The sequence below is a fragment of the Microplitis mediator genome, chromosome 3 (genome assembly GCF_029852145.1).
Source record: "Microplitis mediator isolate UGA2020A chromosome 3, iyMicMedi2.1, whole genome shotgun sequence".
NCBI lineage: Eukaryota > Metazoa > Arthropoda > Insecta > Hymenoptera > Braconidae > Microplitis > Microplitis mediator.
The window spans coordinates 20,274,309-20,288,800 of NC_079971.1; positions in this window are offsets into that span (position 1 = coordinate 20,274,309).

Here is a 14,492-nt window from a genome sequence, read left to right on the forward strand (position 1 = left end):
CACTTGTGATTTTATAACACTGACCATAAAAAAAAAAGTTATTTTTATTCGATTTATTGTTATTTAATACGATATAAACATATTTCTTCTCTGTCATTATTGTTATATATATGTTTATTAAGGTTATTCGTTTTAAACGAACATTTTGTTGTTTTCACTGCTACTGCAAAATATTGATGTATATCCCTTAGGGTGAGCCAAAAAAAACAACCTATCGAATTTACGTCTTAAAAAGGACCTATATATCGAGAAAAAAATTCTTCCATTGGGCAAAATTTTTAGCTCAATTTTAAAAGGTGTCGGTAGCCATTTGAAATTTCCCATTTAAATAACATGCAAAAAAATTTTTTTTGATTAAAAATATTATAACTTTTGAGCCATGTGAAACAAAAATTCGGCTCTAGAATATTCTTGTAGGGCATTAAATTTCTTAAAAGAAATTCCTGGGAGTCGAATTTGTAAACTTGATATTTCGTATACTAACAGGCTATTAAAGTCTAGAGTAAACAGAATCATACAAATTTAAGGCTTTATTTGGATTTTCCAAATACTTTTCTTTTATTGTGATCGATAACAAAATATTATTTGTTACAACGTGGATATTGTTGGTGATTTCATTGCACTACATGTAGAAAAAATTTTCTCGTAGTATTGATATTTTTAATAATAAAGCCTTAAATTTGTATGATTCTGTTTACTCTAGACTTTGATGGCCTGTTCGTATACGAAATATCAAGTTTACAAATTCGACTCCCAGGACTTATTTTAAAGAAATTTAATGCCCTACAAAAATATTCTAGGGCCGAATTTTTATCTCACACGGTTCAAAAGTTATAATATTTTTAATCAAAAAAGTTTTTTTTCCATGTTATTTAAATGGGAAATTTGAAATGGCTACCGACACCTTTTAAAATTGAGCTAAAAATTTTGCCCAGTAGGAGAATTTTTTTCTCGATATATAGGTCCTTTTCAAGACATAAATTCGATAGCTTGGTTTTTTTGGCTCACCCTAATATCCCTATAAAAAAATTTATATAGGAATCCAGCGTAGATTCCTATGTGGGATCCCACATGACGTCGGATGGATTCCCATATGGCGTCCTATAGGAATCCAGCATAGATCTTGATCTAGATTCTCACATGGGTTCCTATGGGAATTCACACCATGCCAAATTCATATGGGAATCTAGTATGGATTCCCATAGGGAATCCCGATACCTATAGTTTCCTACATAGATACTTATATAAATCCATACACTTCTATATTAATTCCTATGGATTCTTTTATAAGTTCATACTTTTCTATATGGATTTCTATGGGTTCCCATGCAATTCCACATAGATTCTTTTGATAGGGATATCAAGAAAAAAATTCTCAAAAATTTTAGCCCTTACTCTTGCTGTAAATATTTGTATTTTAATTTTAAAGTTTTTCAATTTAAAACGCATAGGGAATCTAATTGTTTATTTTTTGTTCAAATTTTCTCATGCTCAGCCGCATTTCAAGTCATTGGGATTTCGATTTCGATATTTGAGCACTAGCGCACACTGCACCAGTGACAAAGTAGAGAATCAAAAAAGGCCATTCGGCAGCCGAAATGGAAGTAGATTTCTCATTGTTTAATTTTTTTCACTGTTCAAATGAAAGCTTATAATAAAATAATTTTTTTTTTTACATTTTCTTAAAAATTCTCGAGATGATAAAACAAAAAAAATCAAAAAATTATAAGTATAATGCCAAAAATTGATGCTAACTAAATGAACTTCAGAAGAATTTTTGATGATAATGCACTATATGTTTTGATTTTGACGTTATTTAAAGATCCGTATGCATATATTCAAACTATCGGACCAATGGTATTCCGGACCCTATTCGAAAAATTATGATAGATTATGGTTTTAATGCTCGAGAATTCTACCATAAGGACAAAGGCGATAATTTGCTTTCAATAAAATCTAATAATAAAATATTCTAAAATTAAAAATTGATTGTGATACATCAAAGTGTCATACTTGAAATTAGTACTAATATTTGAAATAAGAAGCCTATTAGAATATCAAACGACGAGTAGATATAGATAATATTTTCATCATAACTAATGTTAATCTTGTTATTGATGTATCATATCATTTATACTCTGTCGATAAAACAAAATTGTATACACCCACTGAATTGAGATGTTTAGATTTTATAAGTGTCACACTGCGATAATATGAATTTAAGTAGCTCTATGAATGTACTAAGAAGTAGGAGAACTAATGCAATAGCAAAATTTCATTGAATGAATGGTAAAATAAGTAATTTCAGTGGTCTAGGCATATATATATCGGCATGAAATTTCAAGCTTATTCGAAGAGCTTTCAGATGAATTCGATATAAAGTCATCAATAAGTTATCACATTCAAAAGATATTAAAGGAAGAATAAGTAAAAATATGAATTTTGGGCATTTTGAAAATTTTGAAATGCTATAACTTTTAAACTAATCGACCGATTGAGCTCATTTTCAAACTCGAACAAGGTAGTCAGCCACAAAATACGTATACTAAGTTTCAAGGTGATCGGTTCGAAATTGTGGCTATAATCAAAGTGAAAACCTGTATAAAATTAGTTTCTACAATATTTTGTAAATGTTCAAAACCATTTATCTATTAGAAAAAATGGTCAAATCAACAAGCTGTATAGTCAAAATTGTAGGCAATCGAACGAGCTTTCACATAGAACAAACGAAAATAAGCTATCTCTTTCCGTTTAGAAGTTACATCCAGTTAAAGCGGCAAACAAATTTTTTTTGAAAATTTTACAAAATTTTAATTAACTATAACTGCTAAACTTATTGGCCGAATTGGCTCATCTTCGAACTCATCCAAGGTAATCGTCTATAGAATAAGTATACTGAGTTTCATTAAGATCGGTGTAGAATTGTGGACGCTATCGTTGGAGAACGGAGCGTTATATTATATATACATATATATATATATATAAATACATATATAAACTTTTGAACCAAATGTATTTTCTGACTCAGCTCGTCGAGCTGAATTGAGATATAGCAAAATTTTTCGAAAATTCCATTATGAGGACAAATACAATAGTTAGATTTCTATGAAATCTACTAAAAATTTCATTGAATGAATGGTAAAATAAGTAATTTCAGTGGTCTAGGCATATATATATCGGCATGAAATTTCAAGCTTATTCGAAGAGCTTTCAGATGAATTCGATATAAAGTCATCAATAAGTTATCACATTCAAAAGATATTAAAGGAAGAATAAGTAAAAATATGAATTTTGGGCATTTTGAAAATTTTGAAATGCTATAACTTTTAAACTAATCGACCGATTGAGCTCATTTTCAAACTCGAACAAGGTAGTCAGCCACAAAATACGTATACTAAGTTTCAAGGTGATCGGTTCGAAATTGTGGCTATAATCAAAGTGAAAACCTGTATAAAATTAGTTTCTACAATATTTTGTAAATGTTCAAAACCATTTATCTATTAGAAAAAATGGTCAAATCAACAAGCTGTATAGTCAAAATTGTAGGCAATCGAACGAGCTTTCACATAGAACAAACGAAAATAAGCTATCTCTTTCCGTTTAGAAGTTACATCCAGTTAAAGCGGCAAACAAATTTTTTTTGAAAATTTTACAAAATTTTAATTAACTATAACTGCTAAACTTATTGGCCGAATTGGCTCATCTTCGAACTCATCCAAGGTAATCGTCTATAGAATAAGTATACTGAGTTTCATTAAGATCGGTGTAGAATTGTGGACGCTATCGTTGGAGAACGGAGCGTTATATTATATATACATATATATATATATATAAATACATATATAAACTTTTGAACCAAATGTATTTTCTGACTCAGCTCGTCGAGCTGAATTGAGATATAGCAAAATTTTTCGAAAATTCCATTATGAGGACAAATACAATAGTTAGATTTCTATGAAATCTACTAAAAATGCTGCGAGTGGCTACAGGATAAAACGTGTCTCCAGATATCTTCCCTCGTTTCATTTGAGTTCATTCGACTTTTCACGTTGTCTTCTACATTCCACAAATCTAATTTTCCATTTTTTAATAATTTTCAAATTTTTAAGAAAAAATCGTGGAGTCTTCCTACGAAGATATCAAGAACAAAGTAATTTATTATTTAACTGCAGCAAGAACGTAAGGTAAGAGCACTAGTTTCCATTCGAGTACAACTATAATTAAATAGTAGCCATATTATTACTTGACTTAACAATTCTCTTAGATAATTAGTTTGATCAATAAAATATTTAACTTGGAAAAATAAAATTATTATTTGAAAGAAATTGACACTTTTTAAAATTAATTCATAATAAATAAAAAAATGATAATTTTAAATTACGATATATTGATTTTTAGTGTACACTTTCACGTGAAAGAAAAAGAATTTTGATCAATGATATTTTTTTTATTGATTTTAATTAATAACATCGAAGTATATTTTTCGCTCCAGTTGAATTTTCCTTCATGAAATTTTAAGAAAAGAAATTTTTCATAGAATTAATAAAAAAAACGTGGATTTATAATAAGTGGATTGTTAATTCTTTTTTATTTGTCACAAAAGTTATGGGTAAAAGAATGATACTGAAAGTGGTCGACGGTATTTGTTTACAAGTGGGGGCCACCTTATTTTGGGCCATAACTAGGCGAAAAATTAACATTTTCAACTTTTTTTTTTTTTGATTCTGCTTATTTTTACGGCGCATTTATGATAAAAAATAAAGCGATGTTGAAAAATTAAAATTTAAATGACTTTTTTGCGATTGAAAGTACGAAAAATGAGATATTTCTCGGTTTTTCGTTGAAATTTGTTTCATATGATTTTTTGTGGATAATCTAGTAATTTTTTTTAGAAACTACAGAAAAAAAGAAATAATTTGAAAAAAAAAAAAAGTTGATTATCACAATTTAAACAAATTTTATGAATTATTGAAATAAAAAAAAATTAAAATTAAAATTTTTTATTAATGATTAATAAAAAAAATTTTTTTTTGTAATTAGTTTATAAATACATATATATATATAAATATAAAGAAATAATTTAAGAAAAAAAAATTTTTTAATATCTTATGTTGAAAATTTAAATTTAAGTAAAACAAAAATCCGTTTATCGGTTGAGCCTGCGGGTCAGTCCAAAAACGATATATCTGGAACGAATAACTGATGGAGACGGTTGAGGTGGCAATCGACGTGTTTTATTGAGTTCTCAGATTTTGAAACTGATTTATCTGGTCGTTTTTGAGAAATTTTAAAACAACCACAATTTTCTTTGAAAATAAACACATCTAGGATGAACGCTCAAGTTTGTATAAAAATCACAAATTTTTATGTCACAACCAGAATTTCCTGAAAAATAAGCACATCGAGAATAAATACTCTATTCTCGGTCACAACCACAATTTTCTCGGAAAATAAACACATCTAGAATGAATTGAATGCTCAAGTTTGTATCACAATTTTCTATATCACAACCACAATTTTCCTGAAAAATAAGCACATCGAGAATGAACACTTTACTTTAGGTCACAACCACAATTTTCCTGAAAAACAAGCACATCTAGAATGAACGCTTCAGGTGTTATTGAGAAGGTTAATGGTAAATTTCAGGTTTCACTATATTTAAAATTGTTTCACTATCGAAATCAAATTTATGGACCATAAATTAATTCATCAAAGTAATAACAATCAATGTCTTAGAAATAAAATAATTAACTAAATTACTACACGAAGCTATTAAACAATAAAACAATTCATTATAATTCATTCATTAATAAGTACATCATGGAATTCACGCAACGTGGTAAAAAATGCGTGAAGACGATCGCGATAATAAGAAATTTAGAAATCAAAAAATTTTTTATTTTTTTATAAATTAATTACAAAAAAAATTTTTATTTTTTTATAAATTAATTACAAAAAAATTTTTAATTTCAACTTTTTTTTTCATTAATTATTAATAAAAAAATTTAATTTTAATTTTTTTTTATTTCAATAATTCATAAAATTTGTTTAAATTGTGATAATCAACTTTTTTTTTTTTTAAATTATTTCTTTCTTTATGTAGTTTCTAAAAAAAATTACTATATTATCCACAAAAAATCATATGAAACAAATTTCAACGAAAAACCGAGAAATATCTCATTTTTCGTACTTTCAATCGCAAAAAAGTCATTTAAATTTTAATTTTTCAACATCGCTCTATTTTTTATCATAAATGCGCCGTAAAAATAAGCAGAATCAAAAAAAAAAAAAGTTGAAAATGTTAATTTTTCATTTAGTTATGGCCCAAAATAGGGTGGCCCCCACTTGTAAATATTTACCAAATTATTCTCATTTCTGTTATTTTCAGTTTTCAGTATCATGGAAAAAGACCCATTATAAATTAATACCTATTTTAATAGTGGTGATTCGATACCGTGATATTAAACGACGAATACTATCGAGAGCTTGTCGATACTATAATGTTTCTTGCTGGGGTCGTCGGATCCCTGAACATGATTGATGTAGTCGTAGGAAATCTGAAGGATATTGATGAATATTCCGCTTTTGGAGATCGACTGGACTTAATGAAGAAACAATGCCATAAGATTGCGATGGAGACGATTGCAAAAATGATGTCGATGAGTGATTTCGATCCTACAGATGTGCCTTCACGTTTGAAAGAAGTATTGACTGATGTTATTCGCGAACATTAAAAGGAAGCTATCCAAGACACTAAGTACGAAAACTTTATTATAATCATACTGCATTTTAGTTTCTAAAAATAACTTTTTCCTCGATGGTAGTAAATTAAAAAAAAAATTATAAAAACCGTATCTTAAGAATGTTATTAATTTAATAAATAATTTCCATACGACCTAGGATTTAAAAAAAAAATTAAGCATACTCTAGTCACCATGAATTTATAATGCAAAAACTTTCTTGGGGTATACACATGAAGAATCAATAGACTTGATCCAAGCAATCGATTCGGACGAATCAATCACGGAAGAACCATTGAGCCAATCAATCGATTCGGATAAGCCAATCGACGTGTAGGAATTCATTTCACGTTTCAAGAGTATTTCTAGAAAAAAAACTTATAAAGAACATTCTTCGCAAAATATCCTCACTTGCAGAACTTTCTTTAGCTTATGTTGAACGCGAAATTCGTGGTTTACAAAATTACAGAAATAATTACCACTGTTCTTCTCTTCATTGGTCCATAAATGAATATATAACCGAAATCTTGCCAAGTACTTTGGCGTATTGGTGTTTCGATACCGTGATAGTAAGAGACGAATACTATCGAGAGCTTGTGAACAATGTAATGTTTCTTGCTGAGGCCATCGGATCCCTGAAGATGATTGAGAAGTTGTAGTAAATCTGATGGAAATAGATAATTCTATCGCTTCCGGAGATCAAGCAAACTTAGTAAAAGAGCAATGCCATAAGATGGCGGTAGAGACGATTACAAAAATGATATCAATGAACTTGATCATTGGCCAGGCGTGGATTCGAATCCCAGCGGTTGCCGAAAGAATTTTTCACACAAAGAGTGTGATGTCTTTCGGCCCTGAAGTTCGTCCCGTCGCCGATGATGAATTTGATCTGGTTTAAATATTGAATTAGATTTGATGTGAATTTGATTCGTATACGAATTCGACTCGATTGGTTGGATTGGGAATGCCCAAGGCCTTAATATACATATATATACTGAAAAAAAAAAAATAAAAAAATGATATCAATGAGTAATTTTAATCCAATGATATGTGTCAAAATTTGAACCAAATATTGACGTATTATTTTTGAATATATAAATGAAGCTATCCAAGATCCTGTGATGCTGGCAAACATAAATACAATTGTTAAGAAGTTGAATAGAAGCGAATAATCAAGTACTGACCACAGACCACCGATATTTTCATTAATTACGAAGTATTTAGATTTACTGTTGTCTGGTGTATAAATTTATACACTTGTAATTATTAGTATTTAGTATTATTAGTTTATAAAGATAAAAATACTATCAGGTAATTGTAGAAATTTTTTTTTTCGTTTTGAAAATCTCTTTATTAATGAAATTAATGATACATAACTGTCAACATAAATTATTAAATGTTCCTATCCCATTGAGGACTTTACCAATTGTTTTTTAGTTTTATTTATTTTGCCGTGCATCATATAATGGATTGTAGAAATTTTTTTTTTTTTTTTGCATTTGTAAAGTCTTTTATTTATATTTTATTTGTAATACATGTTTTACAATGTTTGTATAGTTTTATTTTGTTCCCGTTTTATAAAAAAAAAAACTAACCAAATATGTTTATGTTTTAAATTTTAAATGTAAATTGGTTTATTTGTTATTTATTTGTGATTTCTAATCGGGTAAAAAATTTAAAAAAAAGCCCATATATTTCTTTTTATACTTAACATCTAACTTACATATTAACTTAAAACTAGTATATTTATTTATTTACATTATTTACAGTATTGACATGTTTACGTTTGTTCTTACAGTAACAGACTATGAGGTAGTTTATGTTTTATTTTAAATGGTGCCGTATTTTCGTCCCATATTCCTACGTTTTTTAGGATTTGATGGGTTTTGATACTAACGTTGTAAAAAGTGTTTGTTTGATCATATATGTCTTTTGTGATGTCTTGAATATTTAGTTTTTTTCTAATGCTTTCATTGGTTTCATCTGGTCTGGCTTGGCTTATACTTCTGAGGATTTTGTTTTGTACTGTTCTTATTTTATTTATTGAAGTATTACAAGCATTGCTCCAGATGGGGGTTGCATAAAGTAGGATAGGTTTTATTAACATTTTGTACAGGAGTAATTTGTTTTTAATTGACAATATACTTTTCGCACATATGAGTGGGTATAGGAGATTTTTTATTTGGTATGCTTTTTTGCAAGCTTTAGATATATGACTATAATGAGTTAATTTTTTATCAAGGGTCATTCCTAAATATTTAACTTCATTTTTTGGTAATATAGTTTCATTATTTATTTTTATTGTGAGATCTTTTTCGGTTTTTTTAAATTTATATTTTTGGCTAAAAATTATGAGCTCCGTTTTAGCAGCATTGACTTTGATTTTCCATGTGTTATAGTATTTAAGAAAGTTGTCAAGTGTGTTTTGGATTTTATTGAGTGCTGTCTTTTTATTCCATGAGGATCTGAGTATAGCCGTGTCGTCAGCGAAAAGTGCGGTAATAGTCTCGTCATCTATTGGGAGGTCATTTATAAAGTAAATAAAAAGGACTGGGCCTAGAATGGATCCCTGTGGCACACCAGCAGCAATGTGTTGAGTATCTGATAGTGAATTGTTAACTTTTACTGTAAAAGATCTTTTATGTAGGTAGTGTAGCATTAATTTTACTAGGTATCGTGGTATTCCTATGAGGAATAGTTTTACAATGAGGCCTTCGTGCCAGACAGTGTCGAAGGCCTTTTCAATATCTAAGAGCAACATGACTGTTGATTTGTTAACGTTAAAGTTGTTTGCTATATGGTTTGTGATTCGAGCTAGCTGTTGTACAGTGCTTCTCCGCTCTCTGAAGCCAAACTGCTCCTCAATCATTTGTTTATTTGTATTTTCCCATTTTTTAATTCTGTTAAGTATGATTATTTCAAAGATTTTGCTTAATGTTGACAGTAAGCTAATCGGTCTGTAATTTTGAGGGAACAATTTGTCTTTGCCAGGTTTGGGAAAAGCTAGTACAACAGCCTTTTTCCATTCCTCTGGAAAGTATGATAGTGTGAAGCATTGGTTGTAGATGTATGTAAGCTGTACGATTGCTTTTTTCGGTAGGTTTTTGAGTATAATATTTTGTAGGTCATCTGGTCCTGGGGCTTTTTTTGGTTTTGTCTTTTTAATGGCGTTGTGTATTTCTTTTGGTGAAGTCAGCTCTATACTGTCATAGTCTATAGGTTCGTTTCGTAGTTCTGCATATATTTGATTTATGTTAATATCTGTTTCTAGGTTTCCGTCATTTTCTGTGAGATGGTGTACTTTTTCAAAATTTTCTGCGAGTGCATTAGCTTTGTCTATGTCCGTAAAAACAAGTCCTGTCGTGCTATGTAGTGTTGGTGTTGTATTTTCGAATTTTTTGGTAAAGGACTTGGCAGTTTTCCATATGGAATTGTCCTTTACATTGAGTTTTTCAAGTTTGCTGTTCCATTTGTCGTTTGTGTGTTTCTTAATTTCCTGATTTACTAGGTTACTTAATTTATTTTTCATTTGTTTGTCCGCGTCTAGTCTATGTCTTTGATATTTTCTTCTGTACATGTTTCTGTCTTTAATAATTTGTTGTATGTGCGGGGGTAGTTCTTGCATATATGTTTTGTGCTTTTGTTTCGGTATTGCTATGTTTTTAGCTTCAGTTATTATTTTAGTTAAATTATCTATTGCACTGTCAACGTCTCCTTTAGTTCTAATATGTTTATTGATGGTGAGATTGTCGTTTATGTATGTTCTAAAAAGTGGCCAGTCCGCTTTTTTGTAATCTAGGTAGTAGCGTTCGTCATGTCTATAATTTGTTGTGCTGCTAATTGTCAAAGTGATTGGAATATGATCCGAGTCCAGTTCATCTATGGTTTCAATGGGAATGTATGTATTTATATTTTTAATTATTGAAAAGTCCACGACACTTGCCTGGCCGTCATTGGATGGATAAAGCGTATACCTGTCTGGGGCTAGTACTGCTACAGGGTTATTGTTTACGTAGTTGAATATGATTCTGCCGTTTCTATTATTTGTTTTACAGTTCCAATTTATATGTTTGGCATTAAAGTCTCCTATTAGAATGACTTTATTCGCGCTATTAATTAGTGTATGTAGCTCTTTATCGTCGATTGCGTTCGTAACTTTGCCTATTGTCGGTCTTACGTATATTGAATACAGTGTCAGTTCATTATTGAGTTTAATGCCTAAAGTTTCTATTGTTTGAAAATCAAAGTCATTGCTAAGCTCACTATGTTTTATTTTCTGACTAATAATAATTAATAGTCCACCTCCAGGGTTTTTACCTTGCCTCTCTTTTCTATAGATAGAGTATCCGCTTAGCTTAAAACTATGACTAGTTGGTGCTTTGGATTCATTTATTAGCATAATATCTAACTTATATTTAAAGATAAAGTCTTTCAACTCGTTCCATTTATTGACTAACCCATTGGCATTCCAATGGCCTATTTTTATATTATTATTGCAAAGAGGTGTATTATTCATTGTTGAGTCCGTTGATAAATTCTATGAAAGCAACGCATTGTATCGTTTTGTCAGTGCAGTTTTTGAGTTTTGAGTTTAGTTGTCTGAGAGCATTGACCATGAATTTAATGTCGCAAAGGCTATTTAGAATATCTAGTTCATGTAGTAAGTCATTTAAGTCTGTCATACCGTTCACTATTTTGTCTTTCGTTTGTGTGATATTACTGTAACTTAGATTAAACTTACTATTATTATTTATATTACTAGTTGTAGCCGCAGGTTGGATTTCTGTTGATTGCTGGATATTGGTGTTGCTCACGTTCTTGGTGAACAGGCTTGGAAAGTTTTGTTCTTCTAGCGTTGGTGGTTTGGATATCCTCTGTTGCTGAGTTTGTTTTGATGTTGATTTTTGTCGTCTGTTTTCAATATTTTTTAGGTAATCTAAATATACCTCACATTGTGAATAATTTGCCGGATGGTCTTTGCCACAGTTTGCACATTTAGGTGGTTCTCCGTTTGTTTTTATACATTCTCCTGTTTTATGGCTCCCAGCACATTTGACACAACGTGAGGGATTAAAGCAGTTAACTGTCCCATGTCCAAAGCATTGGCAATTATAACATTGGGTGCCTTTTTTCGGGTTGTGGTATCTTTCCCATTTGATTATTATACTGCAGACTGCCTTGATCTTGTATACTGCAGACACATCAGCGTCCGGATCTAGTGAGATAAAGTATAGTGGAGGTTGCTGTGGTTTATCTTTAGCTTTTTTCATGAGAGCAATTTTTTTCGGTACTATATTTTGAGCTATTAAGCTATCAGTAATCTCCTCAATGGGCAGTTCTGGTAGACCTTTGATGACGAATTTTTTATCTTTTTGGTCTTTTTGCGTGTAAGTATGATACGAGTGTCTCTTGGTTTTTAAGTGATTTATTGTTGTTGTGTAGTCTGCCATATCATTCGTGAATACTGTTATTGCTTCGGCTGCGTACTTCAAATTTGTAGATTTAGATATGCTTTTGATTTCACCCATGAGGGTATTCACTTGTTTTGGTTGTAGTGATTTCGTATTGATTACAATTGGGACTGTCTTGATCTTGCGAGTTGGCTGTTCTTCGAGATACTCCATGTCGTCTTCTTCTGACGGTGGGTCTTCCGATGTTTGTTTGAGCGGATCAAATCTATTTGTTAGTTTGAGCGGATTATTAACAGCATTTTTATCCGTTTGCTTCTTCTTTCGCATGTCTTGGGTTTTATGCGATTCGTGATCCATTTTTCTCTTTAAGTTGTCCTTAATTATTTCATTAACTAGTTTATTATTTCTCTTTTGTTCTGTTTCTCGTCTATTAATTCTCTCTATTGCTCTATGTACTATACGTTTTGTTCTCATAATCTTGAAGTTTTTTGATCTGCTTGGGTGTCTTGAGTTAGGTTGGGGAGTAAGATCACTGATGGTGCTTACTGCCCCATTACTAGTGGAAAGTACACTATCCTGCATGCACTTGTGCTTTACGAGATTCTGAATTGGGTTTATTTTGTCAACTTTCACTGTTTACAATTGACTATGTACTTTGTACTTTGAAGGTACTTCTAAATGAGTATACACTATCGACCTTTCACTTCGGTGTCAGAATCGAGAATCTTCATCAATCAATCAATCTTGTAGAAATTTAAAATTGATTATAGAATATAAGAACTCTGAAATATATATCTAACCAGGGACAGCACAAAAGGTTGAGTGCGATCTAGTGGCGAGCACTGAACTACTTCCGCTGCTGCCTAGCACTGGTAACTTTCTCCTCTTCCATATATATCTTCTCTCAACAAATTTTTCTCTGAAGTCTTTTACATTAAAAATCAAAGAAAATAAAAAAAAAATTGACATAATGTCGATGACACCAATCGTCAGCATTTTTTCCGAAACGAATTTCTATTGTATCGTCCAAATACCATTTTTTTTTTGTTCACCAAAGTTATAAACAAATGGATTTTTTCAAAGTCCGGATTGGATTGAAAAATCAAATTTCTTTCGTATCGTTTCAAAAGTTAAGTATTCTGTATATCAATAAAATTATAAATTCATTATTCCAACACACCGTAAAAAATCCTCGGTGTAATCAAGAACTATATCAATTTTATTTAGATAGTTATAGTATTTTGATCACTTAAATATTTTTATGATTATTTTTCAAAAAATGATCTTCATGTAAATTATAATAAATAACACATTTACACGCATGACGGTGTAAACATTTTCAATTCGCACTGTTTAAATCTAACGCGATATTTGTTGTAGTTTTCACACCAAAATTTTTCCACTGAATCATTTACATTACATCGAGTTCAAAAATTTTTACAGTGCACTAACACACAAAAAAAGGATTTCTTGGCGCAAGAAATATTTTGCATATTTATGAATGGAAGACAAGAATTATTTTGGGACTAGAAATAATTTCTTGGTCCAAGAATTTTTTATCTCGCTTCAAAAAATTTTTGTTTTCAATTTATATGGTGACCACAGATATTTTAATCTGAAATTCCCTGACTTTTACAGATATTCCAGTCAAATAATTAGAATATTTTCTGACTATATGCAGTTCTATTAAATATATTTAATTCAAAATAAAATGGTACAAATCAGTTCAACAAATAATCAACCATTGTCGTCAAATGAAACTTTATTTTATTATTTGTCAATGTTCATAGGTTTTTTTTATTTACTAAATGAATGATTTTTTATTTTTTATTTTAAGTCTATGATTTTATATAACTTACTCTATAATAAAATATAAATAAATTTTTTATTTTCACTAGAATAAATTTCATAAATAAGGACGTTTTATAGAATATTACTAAAATATTAATCAAGTACGCGAATAATAAATATAGTGAAACTTATTAGTTCAATACTTATGTATACTTTAAATGTTTTTGGTTTTTTTAACTTGTCAATATGGATGTTAACAGCTTGAAGATCCTGACGATTGGTTTCTACTAAGACTTTTTTTTTCCAACAGCCTTTTTAATTCTGACTGCTTCATTTTTTCGCTATTGGAATTAATTCCTACTAATTTTTTTTCAACGGTGTTGCAATCGCATTCACACCGCGCAACTTTTTGAACAGTTTTGACAGAAAAAAAAATTTATCGGATTTTTTCAGTCAAAAAAAAGAAAGTAAAAATTTTTCCAGCATTGTGACGAAATTCCCTGACTTTTCCCTGATTTTTCCAGTATAATAATTCCCTGACATTTCCAGG